The sequence below is a fragment of the Leptopilina heterotoma genome, unplaced genomic scaffold (assembly GCF_015476425.1).
Source record: "Leptopilina heterotoma isolate Lh14 unplaced genomic scaffold, ASM1547642v1 Lhet_237, whole genome shotgun sequence".
Classification (NCBI taxonomy): domain Eukaryota; kingdom Metazoa; phylum Arthropoda; class Insecta; order Hymenoptera; family Figitidae; genus Leptopilina; species Leptopilina heterotoma.
Genome location: NW_025110953.1, coordinates 1847544 through 1866273, shown reverse-complemented (window position 1 = coordinate 1866273; position 18730 = coordinate 1847544). Strand labels below are relative to the sequence as shown.

Here is an 18730-nt window from a genome sequence, read left to right as displayed (position 1 = left end):
AAGCAATGAGTAAAATCTACTAATAATTAGTAAAATTTCACTATTTGTTAGTCAAATTATTACTAAATCATTTGGTAAAAGACTTTTCGTCATTTCATTAGTAACTTTCTACTAATTCAGATTTAGAGAGAATTATTAAGTTTAACTAAAACATATTTTATGGTTCCTTTAAAGAAATAATATTTTTAATTAAAACATCAGTTATGGTTGATTTAAAATTATTTATAATAAAATTTTAAGTTTGAATCAAACATAAAATTTTTAAACATTATTTTTGTTTAAGCTAAAATAGAAAATATATGTTTGAATAATACATCAGTTCTATAGAACTAAGCAAAAAAAAAAAAAAAATTGAATTAGTTAAGAAACTAATTTTATAGTAAAAAGTCCGTTAGTGATGAAGTTAGTAGTTTTTCTGCTATTGAAATAGTTATTAATGCCAATTCATAAGTTAAATTCACTTTTATGGTTTTATAAAAATAACTAAAATTTTTCGTAACTATAATTCAATTAGTGAAAATTTTACTACTTTTTTTAGTCATTTATTTTATTTACTAACAGTCTGCCATTTAATTATTAATTGTTAGTTATTTTCTACTAATAATTTGTAATTTTTTACTAATCTTTGAAACAAAGTTTCACTTAAAATTTACTAACAATTAGTTATTTTGAACTAATTCTAATTTAGAGGGAACTTTTGCCCTTTAAATTTGAATTAGAAAAAGTGTTTACTAATTTAAATTATAGTGACTGTCATTTTTCTTTTGAATTAATAAATTTTACTATTAAATTAGTAGAAATTACTGTAATTCATTAGTATTTACTAATTCGAATTAGTAAACATTTTTACTAATTCAAATTTAGAGAGAACGTGGAAAATTTACTTTAGTAAAAAGAAAAAATACTAAATGAAACAGTAAAATTTAGTAAGAATTAGTAAAATATGTTCACTAATTTTTTACGACTTTTAACTAATTTAAATTCAGCGAGATTAAAAATTAGTAAAATTAGTACAATTTAATAAATTATTATTTAATTGTTCATCTAATAATAATTATATTATAGTTAAATAGTAATTATACTAAAAATTAGTAAATATTTTCATTAAAATTAGTAAAAAATTTTGTTATTCTCAGAAAATTAAAATTTTTACTTGATCGTTTCACCTGGAATTACTCATTATAAAGTTAGTAAATATTTCTAATTGCTAGAAATTTTTCACTGAAAGCTGAGTAAAAAAATTTTAAACCACTAATGAATTACTTCAAATCTACTAAAAATTAGTTCGCACGACTATTTCACACGAATCATTTTAATCTTTTAAATTTTGTTTAAAATTTTAATCGAATCAGTTTATTTTAATTAATACAATTTTCATCATACAATTTATTGTAATTGTATTAAATTATTGGAAATAAAATCACGAAACAATTTCTTTACAATGTAAAACGTTTAATAACTAATTAAAAATAAAAATATTTCCATTAGGTATAGCGGAAGACAAAAATTCGGTTAGATATTCATTTCTGTCAGATTGAAATTCCAGGTAATTTTCCAGCGCTCTGATTAGTAAAACGGTTTAACATGGGAAATAAACAAAAAAAATAGAGAGAAAGAGGAAAATATAATTTCAATTTTATACACGTGTAGATTCGTTGTATCAATTATAACAACTCTGCATAATTAAATGTTAAACAGATGTAAGTACACATTCATTACTAGATGTTTTAGCAAACTAATTATTGATTTAATGAAAATTAATACCATAATAATTATTATTGTGCTGTATATTTATAAAAATATAGAAAAATACGACATTAGGTGCATTAATTTTTTCATTTGTCTTGTATTTCAAAATTCATGGTTTGCGTCCACATTCTCACCCTTAAGCGGACGCGTTATTTTAATCGGATTTTTAAACGAGTATATATATATAAGGTCACAAGAGTTGCGCAGATGTATGATGAGGAGAGTGGTACAGAGAGGGAGAGAGAGAGAGAGGGTGGTAGGAAAATGAATAAATTATATCAGTTGAAACGCAGGGTGAGAGGAGATTTTAATCCGGTAAATGATTTGAATAATTATTTTTAATTGCGGTTTGTTACAAAGTAAAAAAAAAGATAGAAGAAGGAAGGTAATTATCGTGAAAATATATATTTTTCTAGCATTTTCTAATCCTTTGAATTTCTTGTTTACTGACTGGAATAAAAATCAAAAAACACGTCAGTGAAGTTCATAGCGTTTTATATATAAAATCAACTAATAAATTAGTAGAAATTTATTATTAAAGAAAATTTTTTGTAAAATTTTCTAATTCAAAAACAGAAATTTTACTAATAAATAGTAATTTATATAGTAATAATTAGTTCAGTAAATAGTAATAATTAATAAATAGTAATTTCTACTAATTAGTAAAATTTACTAAGTTAATTAAAAATACTAAAACTGCTTTTGAATTAGTAAAGTTTACTAATAATTAAATAGAAATGACTATTTATTAATTATTACTATTTACTAAACTGATTATTAATTTTACTATTAAATTAGTAAAAATTTATTATTAAAGAAATTTATTAGTAAAATTTACTAAATTCAAAAACAAAAAGTCAGCCATTAATTCAAATTACACAGTAAACGTTTTTACTAATTCAAATTTAGAGAGTAAATAAAAAATATTGTTTTCTGAGTAAAAAATAGTTTTTTCTTTTAATCATTTGAATCATAAACGCTGCGAACTTCACCCCTGTTCAAAAACAAATTAAACAATTTGAAACTATAAAAATTATTTTTTAATTCCTGATGCAATATTATAATTTTTCAAAATACTATTTATTGAAAATATTAAAATTTTGTTCGTTTATTTATTCATTTTATATTTATTCAAAAGTTTGGGAAGATATTGTTATAGGAAATTATTGATTTGGAAAAGAGTAATAAAGAGAAATCTGTATAAAAATTGTACGATTGAGGGGAAAACAATAGAAGGCATGTCACGCCTTGTTGTTATCGGAGTCAACCTTCTTTAATACGATTCATATATTCTTTTATTCTGTATACAAACTTATTTATTTCTACAAAAAAAAAAATTTTTTTTGTTTCACCTTTTTTCTTGAATTGTGTCAATACTTGTGGCAAATAAATCGATGCATGTGAATTAAATATTTTTTTATTATTTTGTTTACAGTCAATTCTCGATAATTTTAATTTGTCTTCTGCAAAAAAAAAAAATGTCGATACTTAAAACATTCGATAAATAAAACACTCGATAATTTGAATTTCTGTTATGTCCCTTGAGATTCAATTTATTGAGAGTCGACTTATTATTTTAATTTTGTTATTATATTTGTTTAGAGTTTTCATATGTTAGAAAAATCAAGAAATTTTATTAAAAGTACTGATAAATTTAGCAAATTTATTCATATTAGTAGCTTTTGAATTTAATAAGATTTTTTTAATGAAACTTTGGTTTTTATTTTTATTCTTATTATTATTACTTTATTACTTATTATTACTTTTATTCTTATTTTTGTTATTATAATTTCATTCTCAAGAATATTATTCTCCCGAAATCTGAATTATTTATTCATTTATAGAAAACTACTAAAAAATAGTTAAATTTTACTAATTGTTAGTTTCTCGATTTTTATTAATTCTTTAAATTTGAATAAGTAAAAATAAAAATGTTTTCTAATTTGAATTAGTGACGGAATTTTTTCTTTTGAATTAGTAAATTTTACTCATAAATTAGTAAAATTTACCATTTATTTATTAGTAAAATTTATTAATTCAAAAGCAAAAAGTCAGTCACTAATTCAAATTAGTCAACACTTTTACTAATTCCAATGTAGAGAGTGAAATATCACTATATGCCAATGAATTATTCTTTAAATTTTAATTAGTTAAAAACGACTAATTGGATTTAGTAAAAAGTTAGTCATTTCTAACCATTAAAATTTTAGTAATATTAATTACTAAAATGTTAGTTGTGAAAAATGACTTTAATTAGTTTTACTAATTTTTAGTCATTTTTCACAACTAACATTTAATTAAAGAAAAATTGAAACTAAAAATATAAAAAAAAACTCGAATTAGTAAGAATTTCGACTAATTTTTAATAATTTTTAACCACTAAAGTTTTAATAATATTAATTACTAAAATTTTAGTGGTTAAAAATGACTAAAAATTAGTTGAAATTCTTACTAATTCGAGTTTTTCTATATTGTTAGTTTCAAATTTACTTTTAATAAATTTTAGTTGTGAAAAATGACTAAAAATGAGTAAAACTTCATGTTAATGTGAATTACTGGCTAAATCTTCTTGATTTTAAATTTAATTTAATAAAAACACTTACTAATATGAATTTCTTCTATTTTTAGTTTCTATTGAATTTTCCAAAAATTTTAGTCTTGAAATATGACTGAAAGTTAGTAAATATTCTATTACTAAAATGTTATTGATGAAAAATGACTGAAAATTAGTTAAAATTCTTAATAATGTGAATTACTGGCTTTATCTTCATTAAGATTTAGAGAAAATAAAAATACATTTATGCTCGTTTAACAAGCAGGAAGGATTTTACTAATTTCTTTACCCACTATTTCACTCGCTCTTCCCCTTTTCTTCTGTCTAAATTTCCAATAATTCTCAATTAAGTCTATTTTCCATTTTCTCAAAAGAAAAAAAAGTAGGTACAGGGAAATTCTTTCGATAAAATCTCTGATTTTTCAAACTTTTCTTTTCAAAATTGTCGCATATTTAAAGTTTCGAAAAACAATTTTAAGAGTACTATACAGGAAAGGAGATAATTTTATTTTGCTATGAATAGAATGCTACAGCAAATTAGCCACTCAGGTATAGATATACAGAATGGAAATTCCAAACACTGAGTCACTCCATGAAGGTCTCTCAATCATAAAGAATCAATATTTTCTCCCTCCGAAAAATCGGATATTTTCTACTAGAGAACTATCTTTTTTCTCCTAAAGGACTATTTTCTTTCTCCTAAAGGACTATTTTCTTCTCCTAAAAGAACTACTTTTTTATGTTAAAGAACTATTTTCTCCTTCTAAAAGAACTACTTTTTTTCTATTAAAAAATCAAATTTTTTTTACTACATAAAATCCGAGCTTCCATTATAAAAAAAAAAGAAAAGAAATTTCAACTTTTACACAAGAAATTCTTTTGACAGACTTATAATTGTTTTTCACGAATCCTTTTCTACTTTTTCTCTCTCTCTCTGTCTCTATTAGATTGCTTTTAGGTATATATAGAGAGAGGAGAGGAGAGGAGAGGAAAAAAAGAAAGGTGGATAAAATTTCTCTGGAATGCACGGTATGTTTGATAATCTTAGTGACGACTTAAGACTCTGTTAAGGGGCGCTTTTGCAGCGCCGAAGGCGAAATCTACCCGTAATTCGGCGTGCAGGGGGAATGCAAAAGTAAAGGTGGACCGGCGCGCGGAGGAGAATCGATGCTTTGAGTCGGTGCCAAGTTTCTTGGCCAGCTCGTGGAATCTAGCGAGCGAACGATTTTCCAACTACTCTCTATGTCGCGAGAAATTTCAACCATGATGTAAACCCAAAAACATCCAGTGAAAATTCTCATCTTTTTTTCTTTTTAGAAAAAAGCTACTAAATTTTGATACATTGTTACATCAAACAGTGCAACAAAATAGTTATGATGACTACTTGCATTAGTTCAGTTAAATTTAGTTAGATTTTACTCTCTTTTTTTAAATTAGTCACTTTCTCTCTAAATTTGAATTAGTAAAATTATTGCCTAATTTGAATTAGTAAATAGTTTATTACTCCACATATTAAGATAAAGCCAGTAATTCACATTATTAAGAATTTTAACTAATTTTTAGTCATTTTCCATCAATAAAATTTTAGTAATAGAAAAAATTTGCATTGGTAATAGAATTTTTACTAACCTTCAGTCATTTTTCAAGACTAAAATTTCGGAAATTTAAATAGAAGAAATACATATTAGTCAGTGTTTTTACTAAATTTAATCAAGAAGATTGAGCCACTAATTAACATTAGCAAAAATTTTTACCACTTTTTAGTCATTTTCCAAACACTGAAAAAAAATTATTTGATTCTAATAACTGATTAATTGACTAATTATCAATTAAATATTTACTTGAATCAAATAATATTTATTGGAGTCAATTAAATGATATTTGAACCAATAATTTCAGTATTTGAAGCAAATATGAAACCATTTAATTAATTCAAATAAAAATTATTTGATTCAAGTAAATATTTAATTGATAATAGTCAAGTAATCAGTTATTTGAATCAAATAATTTTTTTTTTGCAGTGCACAACTTAATTTTATTAAAATAAAATAGAAATAAGAAATAGGAAAAACTCACATTAGTAAGAATTTCTACCAATTCTCAGTCACTTTTTACAACTAAAATTTTAGTAAAATAAAATAGAAACTAAAAATAGAAAAAATTCACATTAGTAATAGAATTTTTACTAACTTTTAGTCAAGAAGATTCACCCACTAATTCACGCCAAGAATTTTTACTAATTTTCAGTCAATTTTTTTCACTAAAATTTTAGTAAAATTAAATAGGACCTAAAAATAGAAGAAACTTATATTAGTACGTTTTTTACGAAATTTAGTCAAGAAGATTAAGTCACTAATTCACACTGCCAAGAATTTTTACTAATTTTTAGTCATTTTTCACAACTAAAATTCAATAAAAGTAAAATTGAAAGTAAAAATACAAAAAACTCACATTAATAAGAATTTCTATTAATTTTTAGTCATTTTTAACTAATTTAAAATTTAAAGAATAATTGATTGACATATAGTGATTTTTTACTCTCTACATTGGAATTGGTAAAAATATTTACTAATTTGAATTAGTGACTGACTTTTTGCTTTTGAATTAGTCAATTTTACTAATAAATTGATAGAAATGACTATAATTTATTAGTTAAATTTGCTAATTTAAAAGCAAAAATCAGTCTCTAATTCAAATTAGTAATAACATCTCAAATTCAAATTTATAGAGTTTAACAAATTTAACAGCACCTATTCGTTTATTAAAGAAATTAGTAGCAATACTGATTAATTTTTAGTCAAAAAATGCCAAAAAAAAATTTAAATTATAACTAATGAATGAATTTATTAGTTAATCTAATTTTTAAGTTAGGTTAAATGACTAAAAAATTAGTAAATTTATGTCAAACAAATATTTTAGTAATTTTTTTTCCAAATAATTAGTTAAATTTGACTGTTAAATTAGTTGTTTTCTACTAATAATTAGTAATTTTTTACTAATTGCAATAGGGCCATTCGTTCGATTTTCTAAATTCAATTGTTCAAAAATTAAATAATTTTGCTAATCAAAAATATTTAAAAACTTTTTTATTTTTCTGCAGGATTTAAAAATTTTTTAACATATTCTAAAATTTAATGATTTAAAAAAATTAAACCTTTTCTAAAATTTAATGATTAAAAAAATCAAACATCTTCTAAAATTTAATTATTTTAAAATATTTCTAACTCAACGTCTTCTCTTAATCAATTATTTTAAATAAATTTTCGAAGATTTTTCGAGAATTCAATCATTTAATTACAAAAGTTTTTACAATAATTGGAACTGAAATGCTTTATGACTTCTTTTTAAAGTTGTTAAAGTGAAGTATTGATAATTATATTTAATCGAAAATATTAATTTTAATTAAATTATTCCAAAAAATTATAATAAAAAAACGATTAAAATTAGTTAAATTAGTTAAATTTGTGAAATTGTTACTAAATCATTTTGTGGAGGAATATTCGTCATTTCATTGGAATTTTCTGCTAGTTTAGATTTAGAGAGTAAATTAGTAACAATTTCTACTAATTCTTCATCACTTTCCAATTTCAAAAAAGTAGTTAAACCTACAAGTAATTTTTTTGAGTATAGGAAGCGTTACTAATTAAGTAAGTACCTAAGTTACTAATTAGTTAATTAATAATTTTGATTAATTCTTATTTAAAAACTACTAAAAGTGTTGATAAAAAACTACAAATTCATTTGTCAAGAATAATAAACTTTGAGAACAAAAGTTAGTCAAAGCGGCTACTAATTTATTTTACTTTTAACTTTTTAAGAAAACTTTTATGAACAAATAATTTTTTTTTTTTATTTTCATTTCCCTTCCAAAATATAAAAAATACCACTTTAATATATCCATTTTTCTTTGACACTCATAATATAATGATTGATCGGCAAGAAAACTTGAATATCGCCTCAGAGAGTCTTCTTAGGTTTTGATGCTATAAAGAAAGTCCAAGTTTCTCATCGCATCGTGTATATATATATAAGACAAGTAAACGAAGGCCTGAAATATCGAGCGTCTTGGCTCTAGTCTTACGAGCCTATGTTCTACGCAGCATATATAGTTATATAGACACATGTTCACCTACAAACACTTCCATTTATCAGAGGAAGAGAGAGAATATTTTAAAACGTTATTTCGAAAGAACAATTTCTTCTATTAATTCCATGTGATTTCTTTTGAGTAATATTTCTTATCACTTGACACACGTTTGGTCATTCAATTAAAATTATTGTCAATTGTATAGAGAGCTGATAAGATAAGTTTTTTTGATTATTGTTTTCTACATAAAACATTTCATGCAAAGAACGGTGTATATATTATTTTTATTATTCATTACGTTTAATTCAAATTAAGACTTTTTTAGTTATTTTTTTGAAGGGGGGGAAATTTTATCTGTTGGTATGTATTTCGGTTACTAAAATAGTTTTATTTTTTGTTCTTTACTCTCTAAATTTGAATCAGTTGAAAATCATTGTTTTAACAGTGACAATTAGTGAGTGAATTTTTGCTTCTAAATCAGTTAGAAATAATTGATTGTCGGTGAAAAAATGACTAATTTTCAGTAAAAAAAATAGTGGAAAAATTAATTACTTTATTAGTTTTTGAATAGCTTTACAGTTAAAGAAGTTCGTAAATAAATATAATAGAACATTTTTCGAGTATCTAATAATTTTTAGAGTGAATCAGAATATTCTTTAGGGTCAGAAAAAAAGTCAAAATTTTATCTGGAAATCAGGCAAAAGTCAGGGAAAAACAAAATTAAATTTTTGTGGTAACCATGATCTGTTACTTTTAACTGACAATAAGTTACTTTTAACTAAATGTTCAGTAGAAATATTACTATTTGAATTAGTGACTGACATTTTGCTTCTAAATCAGTTATTTCTAACTGATTCTAGAATACAGTTTTCTTCTATAATATTTGAAAACAATTTCAATTTGATAAAACGAAAAATAAAAATTAATCGAGATTATATTTATCGGAAAGGGGAAAAGCAAGTGAAATAAGGTACACAGTATAAAGGTAAAAAAAGAAAAATATAGAAGGAGAAGTGAAGAATAAAAAAAGGTTTATAAAATATTGAAGGAATATGGTGGAAGGCAGTACAATTGTGTCAAGCTGCTCGATTGAAATTGAATTCGTTGAGAGTTTCAAGTCGTGAACGTTTAAAAATAATAATAATAATAATAATGTTGTTCGCCCTCGAAAGAAAGAATAAAAAATGTGTAATATTCACTGTTATAGGCCTCACTCTCTCCCTTTTGACAATTCTCAAATCAGACGAATACGATCATTTGCCAATGACGCAGGTGAGAATCTAAAAGGCCCCAAGAGGCTCGATTATATTTCATCTCTTTCCCCCTGACGAAAATGAATACCTAACTTAAACATGCTTGACAACCTCGAAGACATTTTTTTAACGGTGTTTCAATCAACCTTGAATGATTTTTTTTGCTTATCCTTTTACTTTTTTCGTCTTGAATCATCACTTTTGATCTACATTTACCGCTGGGAAAGATTTCGTTTCTTGATGATGATTGTATAATACTTTTTTGATGTATGAGATATTTGTTAGTTTTCTTTTAGTTTTTCAATATAATGTTTATTTCCAGAATAAAAAAGGATTCGTATTTTTTTGGAGACATTTTTTTAAGAAACCTTTTTTGTTCACTTTTTTGTTTACTTTTCAGTTTACTTTTTAGTTTACTTTTTAGTTTACTGTTTAGTGTACTTTGAGAGATTTTAGAAAATGTGCGAGGCTCTTGTGTATATGTAATAAGAAAATTTTACACTTTCTGCAGGAGATTTTCAGTATATCTGAAAAGATTAGGGGAATTTCGAAACAAATCCTATATTCCTCGAGGAAACAGCAGCTTTGGAATTGTACATTAAACGTTTCAAAAAAAGTACCGAGAATTGTTTGTTTAATTTTTTTATTTTTATTTCTCTTTTTTACTATTAATATAAAAATTTAACGGAAATTTGTCAATAGCATTAAAATTTGTTGTTGGGAACTTTGACAAACAGAATACAACATCTAATCAGTATCTAAAATTTTATTTAATTTGCAATTATTTTTAATCTGAGTTAGTAAAATTTTGGAGATTGATATTATAATAGTCAGAAGTTGATCGTTGATTGTTAGAAACAAAGACGGAATAGCTTTGTAACTATATTTAGAAATTTATGTTTGACCTGTTTCCAGAATTGTTGTGAATTTCTGTTCGTCAACTTTTACTATTTCCGGAATGAATTTTACTACGTCCGAAGTACATTTTACTAAACTTTTTACTAAAATTTACATATTCGGAAATAGTAAAATTTACTCATTCGGAAATGGTAAAAAATTTGCCACAATGCGCGGAATTTTAGAGACAATTTAGATTTTACTGATTTCAATTAGTTTTAACTTTATTTCAGGGTTGCCACGCAACCTGGAAAACCTGGAAATGTCAGGGAATTTTATGAACCTTAAAAAAACCTGGAAAAGTCAGGGAATTTGAAATGAGCAAAAGCGTAGCAACCCTGAATTCAGATAGCAAAACTAATTTTAGATTTAAATATAGTAGAAATTCTACTAATTCTACTAAATTCATTTTCCAATGTTTCTGTATTATTTTTGGACTAAAGGCAAAACAAATATACATTTTATAGTTTGTATATACGAATGGTGAACACAATTCGAAATACATGATGAGCATGTTGATTGTTACTTATTTCTCGGTTCATTATTCAAGAGTGGATGGAATTAAAACAAAAGGTTCGGAGTTTTACATAAAAGCGGTCCATTATAATTAATAAAAATTCAAGCTCCTTTCTCTCTTTCTATATACATGGCACCAAATGTATTTTTCTGCCATTGACGTACTTCTCTTTTTATAGTTTTCCGTTATATTCCATCCCACACGAGCCCTTCTATATAGTGGAAACAGGTGAAATTCTCCCACCCAGTTGATTTCTCCTCCCACAAACGAATCTCCATTCGTCCCAAATAAATCCATCTCCGTTTTGTATATACTATCTTCCGTCACTCCTCATTTCCCGAAAGCATCTCTCTCTGTATTTCCAACTTCCTGTGTCACTTCGTATTCAATTTTTTGTTCTCTCTCACACTGATTTTCGAACATTTCGGCCCTGGAAAAAATGCGGTCTTTGGACTTGAACTTTCTGGGAAAAAGAAATGAAGCTAAAACTGGCACCCACCTTATTTTGGAAATTAAATTTTAAAGTTAAATGTTTTTTTATAAAGCTGTAACTTGCACCTAGTAATCAGGACCTACTTAAAAGATCTGCTTAAGAAAGAACAAAGTCTGGAACTGTTTGCATCTTAAAAGTTAACTCGTTCACAGTCCAGTGAAAATTAAATTTTGTGCCATAAATGTTCAAAAAATAAAAAAAACATGACATTGTCATACTGTATGTTTTTGGGTCACTGAATCAAAATCCGTGCTCGAAACTTCAAAATTCAAAATGTCGACCAAAAAAATTTAAAAGTTAACGAATTCCTTAACTTTAAAATTTTTTTAGTTGTTATTTGGAAGCCGCCATTTTGAATTTTGAATTTTCGACCACTGATTTGGATTCAGCGACCCAGAAAACCTGCGAGTAAGCATTTATAGCCAGATTCGTTAACTTTTAAATGTCTTTTTTTTCGATGCCCCTATAGGGGTCATGGACATTCAGGCCAGGACATTTTTGTGCCTCAATAGAGGTCAGTGACAGTGAAGGGTTTAATAATGATTAGAAAATAGCCTATATTTAAGTTTAAAACTATGGGCTACAACTTTAGGACTTAAATTAATACTTTCAAGGCTAATATTCAGTCAAAAATGGTTCTAATCTAAGAAGTTTTAGTCAAAAGTGTGACTAACTTTCGTTATGATTTTGTTATCCAATCGGGGCGGAAAGACTATATAGTTACTGAAAAATTTAAACTTTTTTTATTTCATTTTGTCGACGTAAACATTGGTAACTCTTGTTTCATCTTTTATTCCAATTCTTTCAGATTCTTTTATGGATTCTTCCTTAAGTGAAAGTTAATTAAAAACCTATTTTTAAGTAAAAATTTGATTTAAATCATGAGTAAAATGAAAACATGTTTTTGATTTAAATCATGAATTTAATCAAGCTGATTTATGAATTAGTCTCAGTTTGATATTCTTGGAAAAACGGTGGACTATTAATAAAACAGTTCCTAAAACTATTAATAAACAGTTAGTAGAATTCTACTAGCAATTATTAAAATTGAACTAATTGTTAGTAAAATTATTATTAAATCATTTAGTGCACGACTTTTCGTCATTTCATTACTGACTTCCTACTAATTCAGATTTAGAGAGCTTCAGACTTACCCTATCAAAATATTGTTACGATTTGACGTTTTGATGCCATAATGGTCTCAATTTGAGAATCTTAGAAAAGCTCTGTACATCCTAAACCCATTATTATTGAAAAGTAGCCTATTTTTAAGCTTAAAACTAGATTGATCTATTTTAGGACTTCTGTCCTACAGCGGATGAACATACGCGAAGTGGCTTTGTCGCTTGGGTCAAAATTCTTATTAGCCAAACACAAAAAATAACCTAAGTGACAGTGGCACTTACGTATCTTCCATTGTTGCACGACGGACTTAAACTCATACTATCAAGACTGAAATTCAGTTTAGAAATGTTTCTACTGTAAACAATTATAGACGCAAAAATGTATCGCGTTTGTACTTCATTGATAGATTTATTGTTATTCTTATGGTGCAGCAATTTCGCGAATATGGTCAGTACAATATTCGCGTGTTACTAATGTATGTATGTGTGTGGTTTCACGTCAGCTGGTGAACGAGGGTGAGAGTTGTTGTTTTTTTTTCGGGTGAATTTAGTTAGCGAGGTTTGTTAAAGACGAGTGAAGGAATATATAGAGGCGCGCACACACTGTTTCCCTATTGAGACAAATAGGAGTCGAGAAGAGATGGGTTTCGGATAGCGGGGAGAGAGAGTGAGAGAGAAGAGAGAGAACGAAACCCCGTCCGTCTCTTGTATGTGTGAGTGTGTATAGTTGTCGTTGTCGTTGGTTTGTGGGTTTGAGTAGTGCAGAGTTGCGCGTGTTGGGTGGTTCGGTGATGGGACGAGAAGGGGGAGGAAAAGCGGTTCACTCTTAACTGAAGGGGGATAGGGGAAAACGTGAGTGTCGAGGGGAGCCGAAAGCAGCGAGCGGAGCCGAACGAACGAGAAATTGTGGAGAGGGATACGAGAACGCAGCACGAAGACGATGACGACGACACGACTGCGACGAGAACGAACGACCATCTTGCACGCTCGATGCAGCAGGACGCTCGCTCTTGTCCATTCGAGTCGATTTTCCACTGTTTTTCGCGAGTTCTCATTATCGACAAGTCGAGATTGGCGGGAAAACTCGATCAACCTCCTCCTCGTGGTGTCTCAACAAGATCCACGTGGTTACTACTATTGGTGTTGAAGCAACGTCAGTGAGAATAGTCTTCTTGTGCGTATCTGTGTATGTGTGTTGTACACAAATACTGTTTTAGTGTCAGTGTATTGGTGTGTCGCGTGCGAGCCACTGTGTATGTGTGTGACCTCACCTGTAGGCCCACGCGTTAAAAAGAGGAAACACTTTTGGTGAATGTGCTGTTTCTACAATTGGAATATTGTGATATTTTCAGTGGTAAATTGATAAAATTGGTGATTTTAGTGAGTGTTGAGTGAGTTATTCGAAGAGAGAAGAAGGCTGTGTTCCTGTTTGGACAGTACAGTTGATGCTATAGCGGTTCTATAGTAGTAGCATTTTCGACTGGCTGCGGCAGTTGTTGGGACGAGTCAGGAGATTCGTTTTATCGTTGATTCCCTGGCGCTACAGGGATTGAGGCTAACTTGGACTTTGCGTGACGTCATTGCATTGGTGATGGTGATATCGACCAAGTGTGCGTGCATGTGCGTGACCCGTGTGACTCGTTCGTGCCTACCTACGCTCGTTTGCTAAGAGCTGAGCGTGAACCAGGAGGAAGAGAGAGAAGGTGGAGGAGGAGGTCGAGGGGAAGAGGAATCGCTCAACAGACTGATCCGCCTCGAGATTCGTTCCAAACGGCCGAGCTGCGTACGTACACGATCCATACTTTTGTACCCTATAGCTTTTACGACTCGTTTAGCTTCAACTCTGGCTGCTTCAAACTATTGACACAAAACACTGCTGTATAACTCTGAATTTCAATTCTCCAATTTTTAATCCACTACATTGTGGAATTCTCCTACTTTTTGGTTCTAATTTGTCTCTTTAATTTGTTTTGGATAATTCCTGTTGATTAGGACAATGTGTCAGGTGGCTATGATTATGTACTTATGATAATTGTCATTGCTGATAAATTTATGTACAGTTTGTACGATAAATCGATGAATCACTAGGGAGAATGTGTACTGGTTTTGTTTCGATTGGCACTTGGAGAAGGGAATTTAATCACGTTTATAATCCACTTGAAGAACTGAATCGTAATTTTTCGTTATGCAATATGTTAAATGTTAAAATTGAAGCAAATTACCAGAACAGTATGCTGTGAAATGTAACTTATGTCGAAAAGAAACTCTCTGCTTGATTATATCATTTGCATTGCTACCATTTTCTCCATCTAATTGTGGAGGGGGATAAATTTCTTCAAAGAATTTATTCCCATTTTCTGAAAATCTTCCTACTTTCTCCTACCTTCCGAATTAAATTGTCTTTATAAATAACCGCCACATAGTGCTTAGCAAACATTTTCGATGTATTCAAACCAAATTTTGAAATGACATCAAATTTTGAATTGAGACTAATTTCGTCTAAATTTCTGCGCAGTTTCTACTAATCTCTTCTTGCAAACTTCCGTAATTTTCAGGCGATGAATGATAACATCGTCGTGGTATGTTAAAAAATGAAAACTAAACAAGAAACAAACACTTTTTATTACTAAATGCTGACATATGTCCGTAAGTGACAGAATTAGTACTGACATATGTCAGTATTAGAATTTGTTACAATGAATCAACATTATTTTTTACAGCAGCACTTAACATAATTACAAAAATGATGTCGCAATACTTTTACAGTTTTTCTAGTGCTATCAAAATTGAGACGAAAAGCATATAAAAATGATTCGATGGTTGCTTGTCACCTAAGAAGCAGTTAATTTCTCAAAACCGACAAGTACTGATCGTTCAATTGAACCAAATCTTTCGTCGATACAAATATCCGAAAATTCTTTGATAAAAATTATATTTCTAATAATATCAAATTGAGACAAAAAGCGAATCAAAATGTTGCTTCGCAACACTTTTGATTCGTTTTTTGTCTCAATTTGACATCCTTAGAAAAACTGTGTCAACATCAAAAATCGAGATAAATTAACTTAAAATTGTTCCTTTTTTTAAAAAAGTTGCAATTGCTTAAAAGCAATTGAGATGAAAGTCAGCACATCTTCTGCTAGAATTCCCAAAGTGAAACTGATATTTTAAATTATTAATTTTGCCAAAATCGATACTCTGGTTTGCTTATTTTTGTTGCATATCTAGAATAAGAGAGAGTGAGTTAATAAATAACTCTTTCTCTCTCTTCATATGTTTTTGGAAAAAATTTTTACGCCACTTTAATGTTTTAATGAATTTCCAATATTTTGTTTCTTTATTAAGATTATTATATGGATTATCGTTTAAACGAAATAAGAACAGAATTATAAAAATTTAAATCGATGTTACCATTTATCGGGAATAATCTTCCTCTCGAGAATAGATAGCATCCAGAGGTGAACTATAAATTCAAATGACCGGCCATTGCCCTGCCATCAGGGATGGGAATTTACTACCTGCTAGACACATATCATTGGCTAATTCAGGTTTGAATTAGCGATCCGTTGGCAAATAGAGAAATGTTACGTCTTTCTCTCTCTTTTTGTCAATATTGTCCAGTTGTTGTATATTTCACTCTTGTTATGCATCTCTGCTAATGGTAAAAATACTTAAGAATACTGAATTCCTGAGTGCTTAAAATTCTTCGTATGATGCTTGTAATTTTATAATGTAGAATGTTATAATGTTAATGTATAATGTATAATGTATACTTGTTTCTTAAATATTTTTTCGGGGGATTTCGAGGAGGATTTTGAATATTGAGAATGGGTTGAGAATATTGTGTGTGGGGTGAAAGAGAAGGTCTCTTGTCTTTTAGAAGAAAATAATATGTTGAGCGTCAAATGCTGCTCGTTTACTCTCGGGTCGTTCTCTTGTGGAATTTGTCGCTTTTGTCTCACGTTGTGCAGGGCGTACCCCTCTCGTTATAAATACGTGCGAAAGCACGTAGCGAATAGCGGATTACGATGCAATGGCGTCGAGAGAGTAACGATGGTGTCGCCGCCACTTGCGAGTGCATCCAGTTTAAGTTTTAAACGGAACATCGGACGGAAGCGACGATTCTTTTTTCATGACGACTCGCTTCGACGACTCCTCGTTACGCTTCTTGAGCACCTCTTGCATATTCCACTTCCAACTTCTAAACATCACTTATAGAAAAACATTTCGAATTTTCTAAAACAAATTCCTTATAATACGAAAAATGTATGTTTTGTTCGTATGTTCACTCTTTTTTTTGATACTATTGTAATTTTCAAAGTGCACCTGTTTTGTATTTCGGCTCTTTGCTTTTATTTGGTCTCTCTCCCTCTTTTGGAGAGATTATATATTTAGTTATTTACCAGTACGGAAGTGGGTAAAAATGACTGGATTTTAATTCAGCATTTACTTAGGAAATAAAAGATGGTCGTGACCTTAGATTTATGAAGCTATTTTCTAAAATATCTATAAAAGCCGAGTCTCACCTTTACTGTCTAACCCGTAAATGCGCTTGATAGTGACATTTGGAATCGCTCGTTTCGTGAACGTTACGGACTATAAAGAAATTCATCGCCTACATTTGTCGAATAACGAAACAAAACCGCTGGAAGCACTAATCTTCATATTTTTGTTATCGCTTTTCTTTTAGCGCCAACAGCTGTTTTCTTTCTGAAAAATCAAAAAAATTAGTTTGTTTCCAACAACAAAAATTTGTTTAGTTTATGCAGTTAAAGGAAAGTTTTGAGAATTCTCGATGAAAGCAGTAAAATTAGTGACATTTTCAACACTAATGAAGCAGTAAATAAGGTCGAAGCCAAATTCTAGGACATCCTTTTTACTAAAAAAGACCTCTTCTTTAAAAATCGAACACTGTAGTAAAAACTCGGAATAGAAATACTCTAGAAAAAATGCTCTAAATAGAATTAAAAGTAGTATCTAAATAGAAATACTCCAACTAAAAATACACTATATTTTTTGTTTGTACGTACAAATGGATATCATCTTTGACAGAGAATACAAATATAGCTCGTCTGTGGACCAGCATTATATTTATTATAAACCTCGACCAACCGCATAATCAAACATGGTATGAAATTACAATCTTCACTGTGTACCGAGTTTCACATCTTGAGGAGAATTAGTTGCTGAAAACCACTCATCATCAGCTTTATTCTCTATGACAAATGGTATTATATAATAATTAGAGTCTGGATTATTATAGAATTCTAATAATTTTACTCCCCTAATACAGGAAGTAATTCCTTTTTTGGTGTGCCGTATGATTTCTGAGGATAAATTAGAGTGTTATTTTATGGTAGTCTATCGCTAATTTAGGCGTAGACATTGTACTGTGGCATTGATGCCTTATAATGCTAATTGTTGTAGCATTGTCGCAATGCTGCTGTCACTGCGAATATCTCCGTTGTACTCGAATGTTCAATTAATTAATAATGATCTATTTCATCAAAGCAACTTTTCATCATATCAAACTCTATACTGAACGACAAAGAAAAGAAATGGTTAAAACAGAGCAAGAAATGAAAATCGTCTTTTTGTATTTTTAAAACAAAAATAAGATTTGGTACCCACTATTTCTATTTCGTATGGCTCATCATTTTTACGTATACATTTTGAAGATTACAACTGTTTTAATCTTATTACTAAAATAAATAGAAGTATTGAATTTTAGAGTCTGAAAAAGTTAATTTGAACTTTAAAAACCGGAGAGACTGTTCTCCGCCTGTCGTTTTATCATAAAGGCAGCAGACACAACCACATATTGAAAGTTGAAAACAAGACTCGTTGCTTTGCTTTTGTTTGACATCGAGGTAGTGCGAATCGTGCACCAAGTCCTTCCGTGCAAAGAGCCAGGTTTCACGATATTATGCATGTACCTTCTTCCTCTTATGTATACATATATATATTGGTTCCATTTTGAATCGTTCACATTGATATACGTTATAATTTATACTTGTCTCAAGAAAGGACAGAATAAAGTCGCGCGCGATTCTCTC

General features: G+C 28.7%; 1 protein-coding gene across 19 annotated transcripts in view; it reads left to right on the top strand.

The window, feature by feature from the left end:
* LOC122502778 (bromodomain adjacent to zinc finger domain protein 2B-like) overlaps positions 1 to 18730 on the top strand; it is a 212760-nt gene that overhangs the window by 66099 nt on the left and 127931 nt on the right. The window contains exon 1 of one of the 19 annotated variants that reach the window (XM_043612984.1): positions 14326 to 14457. The exons of the other annotated variants lie outside the window; for them this stretch is intronic. The gene's annotated coding sequence lies outside the window, so the exon portion shown is untranslated. Of the gene's footprint in view, positions 1 to 14325; positions 14458 to 18730 lie in introns of those variants that run through there. 19 annotated transcript variants of the gene reach the window in all.